Source organism: Eptesicus fuscus, chromosome 4 (assembly GCF_027574615.1).
Source record: "Eptesicus fuscus isolate TK198812 chromosome 4, DD_ASM_mEF_20220401, whole genome shotgun sequence".
NCBI lineage: Eukaryota > Metazoa > Chordata > Mammalia > Chiroptera > Vespertilionidae > Eptesicus > Eptesicus fuscus.
Window position 1 is genome coordinate 83,547,180 of NC_072476.1, and position 13,565 is coordinate 83,560,744.

Sequence of the window (13,565 nt, forward strand, 5' to 3'; positions counted from 1 at the left end):
CGCCTGAGCGGACCCCCTGAGATGGATCGCAGGGAGCTGGGTGCCCACTCCAGCACCAGACCGAAAGCCTCCAGCGGAGGCTTTTGACCTGGTGCCGGAGCAGACCTCCTGCAATTGATCACAGGGAGCTGGGGGTTGCTTCAGCCTGGTGCACAAGCAGACCCCCTCCAATCGATCACCTGGGCAGGGAGCTGGCGGTCTGCTTTCGGCCTGGGCAAGAGCAGACCCCCTGCGATTGATTGCAGGGAGCTGGGGGTCCACTCCTGCCCAAGAGTCTTTCGGTCTAGGCAGGGGCTGAGCTGGTGATCAGAGGGAGCTGGAGAGGCCTGCCCAGGCCTAAAGCTTCGGCCAGAGGCTTTAGGCCTGGGCAAGGCCCAGCCCTCGATTGGTGTGAACTATAGAGGAAACACCTTTTCTGACTGCACATTGGCTAAGCTTCCTGTATGCCACTGGTAATATTCTTAGTAACTTGGGTAATAAGAATCCAAAAAGGTGATCTAGGGTTTTTCCACCACACTTCTGGAGAAAAAAATGAAGGTCCACTGCTGGAGGGCTAAGAAATTTCATATCCTGCCCTAGCCCGTTTGACTCAGTGGATAATGCCTCGGCCTGCAGACAGCAGGGTTTGGGTTGATTCTGATCAAGGGCATGTACCTAGGTTGCAGGCTCCTCCCTGGCCGGGGCCCAGATCAGGGCTCATGCAAGAGGCAACCAATCAAAGTGTTCCTCTCACTTTGATGTTGCTCTCTATCTTTCCTTTTCTCTTCCACATTCTCTAAAAGTCAATGGAAACATATCTTCAGGTGAGGATAAAAAATAAAGAAAGAAATGCATATCCTATGAAAGACACAACTTGAAAATGCCTAAAGAAAGTTGTCATTTTTTCTTGGTGAAGGGACTGGAGTCCGTGCTGATGAAAACACCTTGGTGGCTGCGGTGACTGGCAGTGGCTGCAGCAATATCCCCGCTGCTGTGCCTTCCCCTGATCAGCCCGGTTGCCTCCCACAAAGGGAGGCCAGACTGCGGCTTAGGCCCGCTCCCCGTGGGGCGCAGGCCTAAGCCGTCACTAGGGCATCCCCTGAAGGCTCCCAGTATGTGAGAGGGGGCAGGTTGGGCTGAGGGACCCCCGACCTCCAGTGCACGAATTTCATGCACCGGGCCCCTAGTATTATAAAATGTGTAAATCAACACTAAAGTGGAGACTCCTTGAATTTGATTACATCATATTGTTAAATTCTTGAAGAAATTGTAAAGTCCAAAAGTTACTTGACAAGATGAAATTCAAGAGTCTCAAAATTCAAACTCAGATCTCCTTTTAGTGGTTTCAAAAAACAAACACTTACCTTAAGACTCAGATGTTCCACTACTAGATATTTACCCAATAGAAGTGAAAATTTATTCATACAAAAACAGTATGTGCATATTTATAGCAGCTTTATTTTGGTCTCTCTATCCCCTAATAAAAACAACCATGCCTCAACCGATGAATGGATAAACAAACTGTTGTATTCGGAAGTAAAAAGGAAGGAACTTTTGCCCTAGCCAGTTTGGCTTAGTGGATGGAGCATCAGGTCTTGGGTGCAATGCCAGTCAAGGGCACTTACCTTGGTTGCAGGCTTGATCCCAGCCCCAGTCATGGCATGTGGCGGGAGGTAACCAATCCATGTATCTCTCAAGTCGATATTTCTCCCTCTCTGTCTCTCCATCTCCCTTCCACTCTCTCTAAAAATCAATGGAAAAATATCCTTAGGAGAAGGTTAACAAAAAAAAAAAAAGGAACTATCAGTTAGGTGCAACAAGAATGTCAGATGCACTATGCTAAGTGCAAGAAACCAGACTCAAAGGCTACATACTATTGATTCTATTTATATGGAAATCTGGAGAAGATTGTATGGACATTCTGGAAAAAGCAGAACTCTAGGGACAAAAAACTGATCAGTGGTTTCCAGCTGGGGGTAGGGGTAGGGCTAGGGATTGACTACAGAGGGGTGATGAGAATTTGAGGGCTGATTAAACTGTTTTATGTTTTTATTATGGTGGTGGTGGTTACACAACTTGTGTAGTTGTCAAAACTTCTAGAATTCAAAGTAAAAATGTCTAAATTTTATTGTACATAATTCCTTAATATTTTTAAATGGGAAAATTTATATTTGTAACCCTAAGTCATTGGCACAACATCTGACATGTAGTCAAGCACTCAATAAATGTTGAGCGTCATCTTTATTTTTTTAAGTGTTAAATGATACAAACACCTAAAATAAAAGTTAAACTTTAATTTGTTGAAGGTTATTGAAATTTTCCTAGCAGCTATTGAGATAATGAAAAATTCCTAGGATAGTAAAAAATCAAAACAAAAAAAACACAACTAGAGTTGGGAGTGGTTGATTTAAAAGTTTTCATGACCTTTAGACATCTGTGGCAGGTGTTTAATTTTTTCTTGATTTGTGTTGGACCAAAAGAAGCCCAGCTCATTTCAATTTATACAGGAAGGAGGGAGCCTCTTAAAGGAGTGACTGGGTCACTTAAAGGAGCTCAAGTCTCCAACTGTGCCTGTCAGAGCCATAGCACTGATCTGAAGTAACATGAGAAAAGTAAGCATAAGGTTATGAATTTTTCCTAAGACTGCATCTATTCAACTTAAAGGACTATCCTTTATTCTGACATCAGGTGCTTTCTTCTTGTTTTGACATTCAAATGGTTTTTATTTTTTAAATAGTGGTTATATAAGTGGATGATTTTTTTTAAATATTTTGTTTAATATATTTTATTACATTTTTAAATGTAATAAAAAGAGTCTGCAACGCTATTTCAGGCATTCTCTGTGACTCTGCCTCAATCTCTGTTTCTTTGTCTCACCCTCTCTTCCACTCATCTACCTTAACCAGTCAATGAAATCTAAGAATCTGTTTGGAAAATACTGGTTAAGCACAGAGATGATGGTGTTGTGGACTGGGGTTGCTGAAACTGGCTAGCCCCACTATGGTCATGGTTTTCATTTTTCACTGTTCCCGGGCTCTGCTCAGGACCTTGCACCAAGCTGACTTCAACAAATGCAGCAGTCTAGCATGTCTCAGAATTGTTTGAAAATCACAAGGTGTTTTCTAAGTTTCAAGGACGTGCTCAGAAGTGTTGGATTTAAGTGATCAAAATCTAGGCTTTACAAGTCACATGTTTCCCCACATGAAAAGCAGAGTTCACACCTCTTCAGATGCTTTTCTTCTCTCTCTCTACACCCCTCCCCACTTCCACCCCTGTCTGCCTGAAGAACAAACAAAGCAACCCACTTCCATCTAGGCCATGTTTGGATCATGCCTTTTATCTGGGGCTCAAACAAGGATCCCAGTGTACACAAACTCCCACAGATGCTGCTTTCCTGTTAGTAGACTTCACCTGCGGTAGAGAGGTCCTTCCACAGGCCTGAAAGAGCATGTTGCCACCTTTATGAAATGCTTTTTAAAGGCATTCTCTGAGGTTAGTATCGTCCCACTGCTGCTGTACTGATGCTCATGTTTGTTTTTGCAGCCTGAGTGAGACTTACTAGACTGCCATGCCATGTGACAGGCTAAGGGAACCCAGAGTTCAAACTCAGAGGTAGTTAGTATGCAATACTCACTGACTGCATTACTCCTATCTCTGCCTCTGTGGATATAGTGCCTTTTCCTCTTCTGTCTGTGCCCTATTTCTCGCTGCCTCCCATTTATAAGGATGCATGCGATTTAAGTCTCACCATGATAAACCAGGATAATTTCCTCATCTCAGGATCCTTGGCTTAATCTCAGATGGAAAGATCTTGTTTCCATATAGGGTAACATTCACAGGTCCCAGGGATTCAAATATGGACATCTCTGGGGTGGGGGAGGACACTTTCTAGCCTAACACAAGAAGACAATTGTATTGCTCTTCTGCATTCCTCTGCTCCTTCATAACCTCTATCACCAAAAGCCTCCTCTTTACATATTTTATGCCTGCCACACTACATACAGTGGAGGATACAGAGAAGTGAAATCACAGCCCTTCCTCTCAAGAATCTTGCCATCTATTTTAGGAGAACTACCCTATGCTCAGCAATAAATACTCAAATTAATATAACTAATTACGATTGACACTGGACTCTTATAGTCCTTATATTCCAAGAGGAGGTAGAGAAAGTCAGTGGGTTGGAATGGTCAAGGGAAGCCTTAGAGAGAGTTAAGACTTGAACCAAGCCTTAACATTTTGTGGAACTTGGCCATGTAGAGGGAAAGAGAGTGTATTAGTCCTTTTTGGCTGTTATAACAAAACTAGAGGCCTGGTGCATGAAATTCAGGCATGGGTAGGGTCCCCAGGCCTGGCCAGTGGTCAGGGCCAATGGGAGCCTTCCGGCTGCCAGCTGGGGCATTCCTTCCCCTGGCTGCCGACTGCCGTTCCACACTACCCCCTGGTGGTCAGCGCATGTCATAGCAGGTGGTTAAATTCCTAAGGGGACAACTTGCACATTGGCCTTTTATTATATAGGATACCACAGACTTGGAGGCTTATAAACAACAAAAATTTATTTCTCAGTACTGGAGGCTGGAAGTCCAATATTATGGCACCAGCACTGTCAGGTCAGAGTTGTCTTCCAGGTCAGTGGTCGCCAACTGGTAGTCCACAGACCACTGGTGGTCCTTGAGGTCCGAAAGGTTGGCGACCACTGTTCCAGGTCACAGAATTCTTGTTGTATCATCACAGGGTAGAAGGGACTACAGAGCTCTGTAGTTAGATCTTGTTAGATCAATAAACCCATTCATGAGGGTTCCACCCTCATGATCTTCTACCACCATCACGTTGGGCTTTAGGGTTTCAATGTGAATTTGGGGAGGCAGTAACATTCAGGCTATGGTAAGAGTTCAATTTATTTTCTCATTTGATTTTTACAATTGCCCTTCAGGGTTGGGTCTTTCAAACATTTTTGGCCCAGCTCATATTAAGAAATACATTTTACATCATGACTGAGTGTTGAAATATATTTGTGAAATAAAATTTCGTAAGATAATATTTCTCTTTAACACCCGTGAGGTCTGATATTTTTTTATTCTATTCCATTTCATTAAAAAAATTCTGACTGAGGCTCACTAGCTCACTAAATTGAGTCATGACCATTAGAGTGGATTGAGACACGGACATTTGAAAAATACCACTTCAGTGCAAATACTCTCTGTCATGATCTGACTATTTGGTTCATTAGTTATCTATTGCTGCACATGACAAATTATCCCAACACTTAGTGGCTTAAAATAGTGCCCATTTATAATCCCAGTTTCTGTGGATCAGAATCTATGCATTGCTTGGCTATGTGCATCTGCCTTAAGGTCTGTCACAAGGCTGCAAAGTGTTGTGCAGAGCTGTTGTCTCATCTGAAGATTCAGTTAAAGAGCAGAAGGACTCACTTTCAAGCTTACTCACTTGCTTGTTAGGATTCAGTTCCTTGTGGACTCTGAGGTTCTCAATTCTTTGCTGACTATTGGCTGGAGGCCTCGCTCAGTTCATTTCCATATGGATCTCTGCACAGGGCAATTAGCAACAGGACAGCTGGCTCTATCAAAGTGAGTAAATGAGAAAGTGAACAAGACAATGCTAGCCTTTTAGTAGTCTCAGAAGTGATATACCACCACGTTTTCTGTATTCTAGTTGTTGGAAAAGAGTCACTAGGTTCAGCCCACACCTAAGGGGAGAGAATTATGCAATGGTGTGAATACCAGTAGGTGAGCAATCACTGAGGACCATCTTAGGAGCTCCTACCACACGGGTAAATCTGTTATCAGCAAGAGAAGGAGTTAATGGACTTGGGGGGATTGAGCATAACCTGTAGTCTAATTCGCTTAGCCCTTTAGTGAGCCGTACTGTCTTGTCATAGTATATCCAGGGTCTGATCGTTGTCTACAGTTATGATGCTGGGGAACAAAATGATTGGGAGTATGGCTTTAAGGTAAATAGGGAAGCAAGAGTGTTCCCTTAATTTGACAATTGGGGAAAATGAGGTGTGATGATTGATTTGCTCATGCTCACATTATGAGTTAGTAATTATATTGTAGTTACAACTGAGTTATCCTATCTAGAGAGATTAGTAACTTAACCAAGGTTATCCTGACCTCCTGACTTAGTATTAACTTGACCATGGTTACACAGCTAGGTGTTAACACAATACCATACTGTCTCATACCAAGCTAGAAGGTCGAATAAGAGGAACTTCTCTCTTTTGAGTTAGATTTGCCAATTTAGGAAATTTTGCTTTCTGTGAGGCAAAGGAGAGGATGTAACACTTATGAAGGAAGCAAACCATGTTAGTTTTTTCAGATTTCACCGCAAGAGGTAGGCACTATTCTCTTCCACCTAACCACAGTCCATTCTTTATTGATAACAAACTCTATTAGTCTTTGGAATTTTATAACTATTTTCTTAAATCTTGATAAGTCTTAAGAACAGGATGCTATGTCACACAAAACCTAAGGTCTTGCTGTCTTTTATTTATTCAGGGGATTGAAAGATTGGCATTTGGAAAAATGATTTCCAATTCCTAGATTCCTCGTTTCCAGTTCTTAGAGGGCTCGATTTTCGGCCTATCTAGATAGTGTTTTAGGAATGTTCATATGAGTAGCTGGTGACTCACTGACATATCTATTTTATATATAGTATTTTGTGGTACGTGAAATGCAGTCTAGGTACAAGGAAGGAGATGGTGACTTCTAGCATCAAATGGCGAGAGGCCTCACAGGATATAGAAGAGACTGAGTTTGAGAACTCAAGGCCTTTTCTCTAGCATCACCCATGAGGGAACAAAAACACTGCTCTTTGCCTGTTCATGTTACCATGGTGATCTGATCTCTACACTCACAGTAGCCAGAGACAATTGTGTTTGGATTCATTGAGGATCCTCTCCTCATGGCAACCGACTAGAGAGATTTCAATGACAGGGCTCACCAGTGATGCAGGCTGCATTCAGATGATGACATTAATGGCTTTGAATGGAAGGTGGAGCTGTCATGAAGTGACAAAAGAAAAGGAATTTTGTAAATAATTTTTTTCCTTTGAACTAGGAATAACCCTGGGGTTTAAGAGAACTTCGTATCTTTTCTTTCTGTTCTCACTACAATCATGCCTCTGAGGTCCTGAAAAAATTTGCCCTGAGCTCCCAGTTGGGGAATGAATTGAGTGAGAAAGAAGATTGAGGCATGAAACTAAATGAATGTGGGTTTGTTTGTTTTTTTCTTGTTTTGTTGTGTGTGGGGTTTTGGTTTTTTTTCTGTTTTTCAGAACTATAACAGGGTGGGAATGTAAAGGTTTCTTTTATCTTAGAGAGCCTTCCTTTTCTCTGGATAACAGGACATGGCAAAATGGAATAAAATTGATCTGTGAGTTCAAAAAAGGAGACTGAGAAGGCCAAGTAAAGAAAGGTGGGGTTTTTTAGATACTTTGAAATTTATTCAAAATATAATAAAAATAATCTGGAATGATTTTTTTTTAAAGTATCATAACTTTAACCTTTTATTCTTTGTTTTCAATAACTGATGATTCTTTTTAGTGTGGGGTCTCTAGAATGCAAGGGTCTTGCCTGATAGAGATATAAATAGAACATCTACTCACAAACAAGTTCTTGAAACTACTTGAATTTTCCTTTCAGGGTCTGCATTCTCCTCTCTCTCTCTCTTTTTTTTTTCTTCTCTCCTTTTTCTTCCTTTCTTCCAGTTAGTTAAGCATTTGACCTCTTTTAGTAATATGCATTGAGTTTCAAGTTTTGCCAATGGGAATGTCAGCCAATAGCTAGCTGGATCTTATGGAAACTCAGGAAGAGGTGAAGCATTAGGCTGCACAAAGATAACAGGAAGGCTGGTAACACTGAGCCTCATAGGAGGGGTCAGGATAGCTGTTTGGATCCCACACACACACCTCCAGGCACCTCAGCAGCAGCATGCAAGGTTTCTTCACTATGTACTCTGACTTTCCAATGGTTCTGCTATTCTCAGTTTCTGTTTATCCTTGTGTCTTCTTGCTTTTTCCCCACTGCTGATTCTCTCCACATTTTCCAATTCCAATTCTTAAGGACGGTCTGGCTGGCCATCTAATTATCATCATCTCTCTTTTCACAGGTTTTTGCATAAGACCACATCACAGGTCCCAGGCCAATCTGGGGATTGGTTATGTCTGTGCCAGTCCGTCATATGGCCTGAACATTGCCAGTCCTTCTGGAATGACTGCTCAGAACTCCTTTCTTCAGTGGGGCAGTTTTTCTCAAAGGGACTAGGAGTCTTGCACAATGACTGCCATAACATTTTTCAGTGAAAATTCCCATGGCTTGGACAACTCTTGTCTCATATGTTTTAATGTGACATAAGAATGATTGCTCATTCACTTTGTGACATTTTCTTTTTGTGATTCATGAAGCTTCTTTGAAGGAAATATTCGGGGTCGGGGGGAGGTAGGCAAGATTTTGTTTCTTTACTCACAGAGGAACACAATTTCAAGTGAGAGAACGCCAGTGGGATTTTGAAAAATGTTAGTGAGATCTCCTCTAATCTTGCTTTAGATTGCTGGTTACATTTAGCTAATCTCTTCCTTGGTGTGTGAGTGGACATAGGACAAGAGACTGACAAATGAGCTTATGCATGGACACTGTCACCATCTGTTTAGTCCAACAGTCCACCTAAACTGGATTAAACTGTGAAATAATCTGTTTCTTTACGGGTGTTTCTCATTCCAGGTCAGTTTGTTCCCACCTTCATTGCACCATGTGGCCAGGAGGCAGCAAAACACGGAAAAGGCAGGGACAGAAAGTTGGGCAGTGCAAAGGCCAGGTGTGCATGGCAGACTTGCATTTTGTTCTTATATTTCTCCTTGCATGGTTTCTTACATATCTTGTTTGGGGGTAAGGAAGGATACCACTTGGGAAAACATGCTATCCTTTTGAAAATGACTGCTATAAAGAATAATGTTTTGAAAAGTCAGCCGTTTCAGGAGGTTTATCAGAGTTTCCTCCTTGACCTAGTTGAAGTCCTTTGCTGTGCCTCCTATTTCAGCCGTTAAGAATTAGGTTGCTATTAAATATCTTCAGTTTAATTTGCTCCAGAGGCTGATGCCCTAGCATCTGGTCCACAGCAAGTGACAGAAAGACCTACATTTCTCAAGTTGTCCTTAGTGTAACCAGCATCCCTCTTCTCACCGAGGCAATCAGCTTTGAGCCCTGCGTTCTAAATGTGAGCTCATCCTTACACAGCGAGAGAATTCATTTCTGTGAACTTGTGTTCCACACCTCTATTTATACATCCACGTTTCCTACTTCCTTTCAACATAGCAAAAATGGCTTAAATGACCTCATTTAATCTTCTTGCTGCTGCTTATTCTTCAAGATTGTATTTAAAGAGTTAAAGCGGGAGGGGGGGGCAGGATGAGATGCAGGTAGAAATTTACATTTGCCGTTGAAAATGCAAAATAATGGAAAAGTGTCTGGGTAGAAAACTAGAAGTAACAACTGATGGCAAAATGCTTAAGAATGTCCAATAAATCATTTTATGTAGACTTAATGTTTCTGAGTTCCAGTTTAGAAGTATTCATCATTGGTCCCTTGTTACAAATGCAGAATCTCAGGTTCCATCTCACAACTGAATACAAATCTGCATTTTAAGTTCCCCAGGTGATTCTTAAGCATGTTCAAGTTTGAGAAGCACTGCCCTCAATACCTTATTAGTTGTCAGAACAACCTGATCACATCAATTCCAGTTGAACTGATTTTCGATCCAGTACAATCGCTCCCTGCTGGATAGTCTGCATGTCTTCCTCATTGCCGGCAAACCAAGCCCAAGTTTTTGGTTTGGCCATGAAGGTCGGGCACGATATCTGAAACCTATGTTTCTAGCCTTATCTTTCATTACTCCCCATACACACATTAATCTCCAATCAGACCACGATACATCATCATGAGTTTGTGTGCCAGACCACACACTCATGGTTGGTTGCCTTTTATTATGCTGTTCTTCCTGTGTGATGCATCCTCTTGTCCTTTCCTTTGTACATGCTGACATCCTGTTAAATCTGCAAGGACCACATCAAATTCCAAATTCTTTGTGAAGCCTTTCCACGAATGGATGGGGTTCCTCTCTCTCTCTCTCTCTAAACTCCTGTAACGCTTGGAGTAACGCTCTTTTATGGTGTTCTTCTCATTAGGGCTGACTTTACTCATAGAGTGCTCATCTGGATTTATTCCACCCCTGCTCCATATTATAAGCTCTTTGAAACAATGGCTCCATCTTAACTCATACTTATTGTCCCTGAAGCGATGGGCTTAGTGCCTTGCACAGAATGGGCAGTCAATACATTAAATTCCCAGACAGTATAATTTGGTGAATATAAAATAATCATATATTAGGCTTCACATACAAGGAAGATGCTGCTCAGATTATCATCTGTGCACATGATGAGCTGGACGAAAACATATTCTTGCTCAGTTCTCTTTTGGAGTAATTGCTTCAGTGGGAAAGGACAAGAATGAACTCTTGGCCTTAGGATTTGGGAGGCTAATTGGACCCAATATGCATTTAGTCTATGGTTTGTCTCCATGAATGTGGAGTGCTAATCAGGATAACGAGCCTGATGGGTGAATCTTGGTTTTACAGCTTCATAGATTCATCCCCTTGAGCTCTCTAAGCCTCAATGTTTCATGTAACACAATGGGACACAAGAAGCATTTGATATGGTGTCCGGCACACAGAAAGCACTTCAAACAGTAGCTATTTTGATGATTTCAAAGATAATTATGATTGAATTAATATGACCACCTATTTTATTATCCTAAAATTTTTAAGTCATCAGATATTAAGATACTAGCTGCACCTGCCATGTTTAATGTTCATCTTTTATGGTGGACAGTAGCAGACAAATCTGAGCCCATGTTTCATGTACAATTAGATGGAATTACCCCCAAATGATACAGTGCTATTAATCATGGGGAAAAATATTTTTCTCTCACACCATTTAAAATTTTCTCTGAATAATGTATTTATTATCTCTGAATCAAATACCAAACAGAATAATGCCTACAGTTTCCAACTTAAAGTAGGAAAAATCTATGTGAAATAAAGTAAATGAAAAACATGTATTATCACTCTGAACACGGAAACTAAAGAAGGTGGAGAAAATAATTAGATTATGACGTTGTCACCATCACTCTTTCCCCTTGTGATGTTGCCATGGTGATGGAGGAACCAGTTAGCCAGTAAAATCTTTTTCATTCTTGTTTGGCTTATCCTATCACCTGTCATGTTGGAAAAAGCAGCATACTCACGAGCTCGTCAATTTTAACATATAGATCTTGATTAAGTTGATGGATTTCTGCTTTTTTGAAACATCCATCATTGACTAGTTCTTCCTTCTCTGACATCTCAATTTTCCAAAAGGATTTTCTTTTCCTTTCCATCCTTCAACTTTGCTCATTCTCATTGATCTCAGATCTTTGTTAAACTACGCCATCTTCTCATCTTTCATATTTGTTACTTGCTTATTAAATTTCCAACTATTTAAACACGTTATTTAATAGTTCCCATGAAATAAATGATTCCACTTCCCTTTGGACTTCCATCAATTTGTTTCTTAGGTTAAAGCACATGAAACCAAAAGAAGAATTTCAAACATTCTTTGCCGGCAATCCTCGTTAAGTAGGGTCTCATTATCACTGTATTTGGAAGGGACTAGAAGCGAAGTTTATAGTAAAAGTGAAGCCAGTGTAATCTTACTGAGTCTACATAGCAGAGATTCGAAGATTCTGTGCGGCTCTCAAAACCTGTTTCCTCTGCCTACTATCCAGTTCTTCCTTTAGTAACAGCACCTTGGTTTCCTTTTAGGGGTGCTACTTTCCTACTCTCAGATCATGTGATGAACTTGGGCTGACTGCATCCCCGCTCTATTGGCTGGCACAGGGCCCGACCTGGTCAACGAGGACCCTGGCCAGAACTCTCTCTGAATCCAGTGGGAAGCATTTTTCCAGCTGAAAAAAGATAGGTAAGATATACCGGGAGCTGCTAGTGTCTGTCCTTGTGGTCACCTTAGAACGAAGCTACACAGAGAGAAAGCAAAGCTGAGCTGGACTGAGAGTGACCAAGGCCTTGTGACCCAGGGGCTCAAATCAGGCTTTTTAGTTCCATAAGCTGTTTAAGTCCCTGGTTTAGGCCAGTTTGAGTCCTGTTCTGTCTAATAACGTAACTTTGATTCATTCATAGCTTTCCGTGGCCTGAAAAATTGAGGAGGAAATTGAGTGCTGCTGATTCCCCATGTGGGTTTGATCACATAGGAACCCTAGGAGAGCCTGGCTTTGTCCTGGAGGCAATTGAGTACAGTGCAGGCTTTGGAATAAAAAAAAAATACTTGGTTTCAAATTCACTGTTGCGGCTGTGTGGCCGAATGAGCACATTACTTAAGCTCTCTGGCCCTCTGCTCCTTTATGTGTAAGTGTAGCTGTACAGATGAACTGCCATGCCCTATAAAGAGCTTAACCTGTGAACGAATGGGGGGTGGGAGCAGGGGGACATTCTGGGACTGGATGAGAGGAAACTCCGGGTCCTGGAGGTGGGAAAGGACTCTGTGGCCTCAAGCGTGAGGAGCCAGGGTGGTGCTCTCACTGTGGAGTCCTATCTACACCCCGGGTCTGAGTAAGCATGCTCTGTAGAAACCTTTACAGTCAGAGTGATCATTCAAACACCTAAATCCAACCATGTCACTCTGCTTTTGAAAATCCTAAACAGCCACCCATTGTCCAAACTTCTGAACTTATAAATAAGCCTCTCCCCCATCTCCCCAGGGCCTCTGATAACCCACCAATGGCCAATGAAAGATGGAATCTTTGTGCAAACTGCATAAAGGTATGTAAGAAAGGGGTTGAATTACACACACAAAAAACACCCTTTCCTCCCTTTCCTGGGTGAATGCAGAAACTGTATGCAGTGCACAAACAGCACGGCCTTTGGCAGGAGGCCTTGGCTCACCTTCACCTGGAACTTTGGTCTCTTCTCTTAGGCAGGGGCTCCACCTTCCTGGAGGCTACTGGGCTGAATGAGCTTTCCAGTGATTGTTTAAAACCAGAAAATTCTCACTGGAGCCTGATCTGCAGAGAGCTTAGTAGGGTGCCCTCTGGCGGTCACTCCTTAGAATTTATCCCACTGTTTCTGGGGCAACCATCTGTTATTGTATCAGAGGTCTCCCCTTCAGGCCTGGGGAGCAGTTCCAGAGAGAAAGGTAAACTCATTACGCAGCAGTGCTTGAAGGAGAGAGTGGCCCAAAGGAAACGAAGGGGTGGAGGAGGCAGAGGAGAACAGGGGAGACCACAGACAGAAGAGCAAGACAGATGGCTACAAAAATACAGATCTGAATTAAAGGGCACAGTGTGACTAAGACAGAGACACACTGCAGAAAGGATCCTGCCTCCTGGGTTCGGCTTATCCACACTCATCACCAAAAAAACAAACAGCCAGGATGGAGCAGGCCTGAGCAATCTCTCTTCCTGTGTCCAGGGTATCATCACGGAACAGGGATACACATGGCTAAACTTCACCTCCCTGAGAAAG

At 42.2% G+C, this 13,565-nt stretch overlaps 1 long non-coding RNA gene across 1 annotated transcript in view; it reads right to left on the reverse strand.

Moving 5' to 3' along the window:
* LOC129148731 (uncharacterized) overlaps window positions 1-13,081 on the reverse strand; it is a 31,459-nt gene extending 18,378 nt beyond the window's left edge. Inside the window, exons 1-2 of the long non-coding RNA XR_008555697.1 lie at window positions 12,987-13,081; window positions 5,425-5,556 (exon numbers count right to left, since the gene is read on the reverse strand). This is a non-coding gene — a long non-coding RNA (uncharacterized LOC129148731). The remainder of the gene's footprint in view (window positions 1-5,424; window positions 5,557-12,986) is intronic.
* Between the last annotated feature and the right edge of the window lie 484 nt (window positions 13,082-13,565).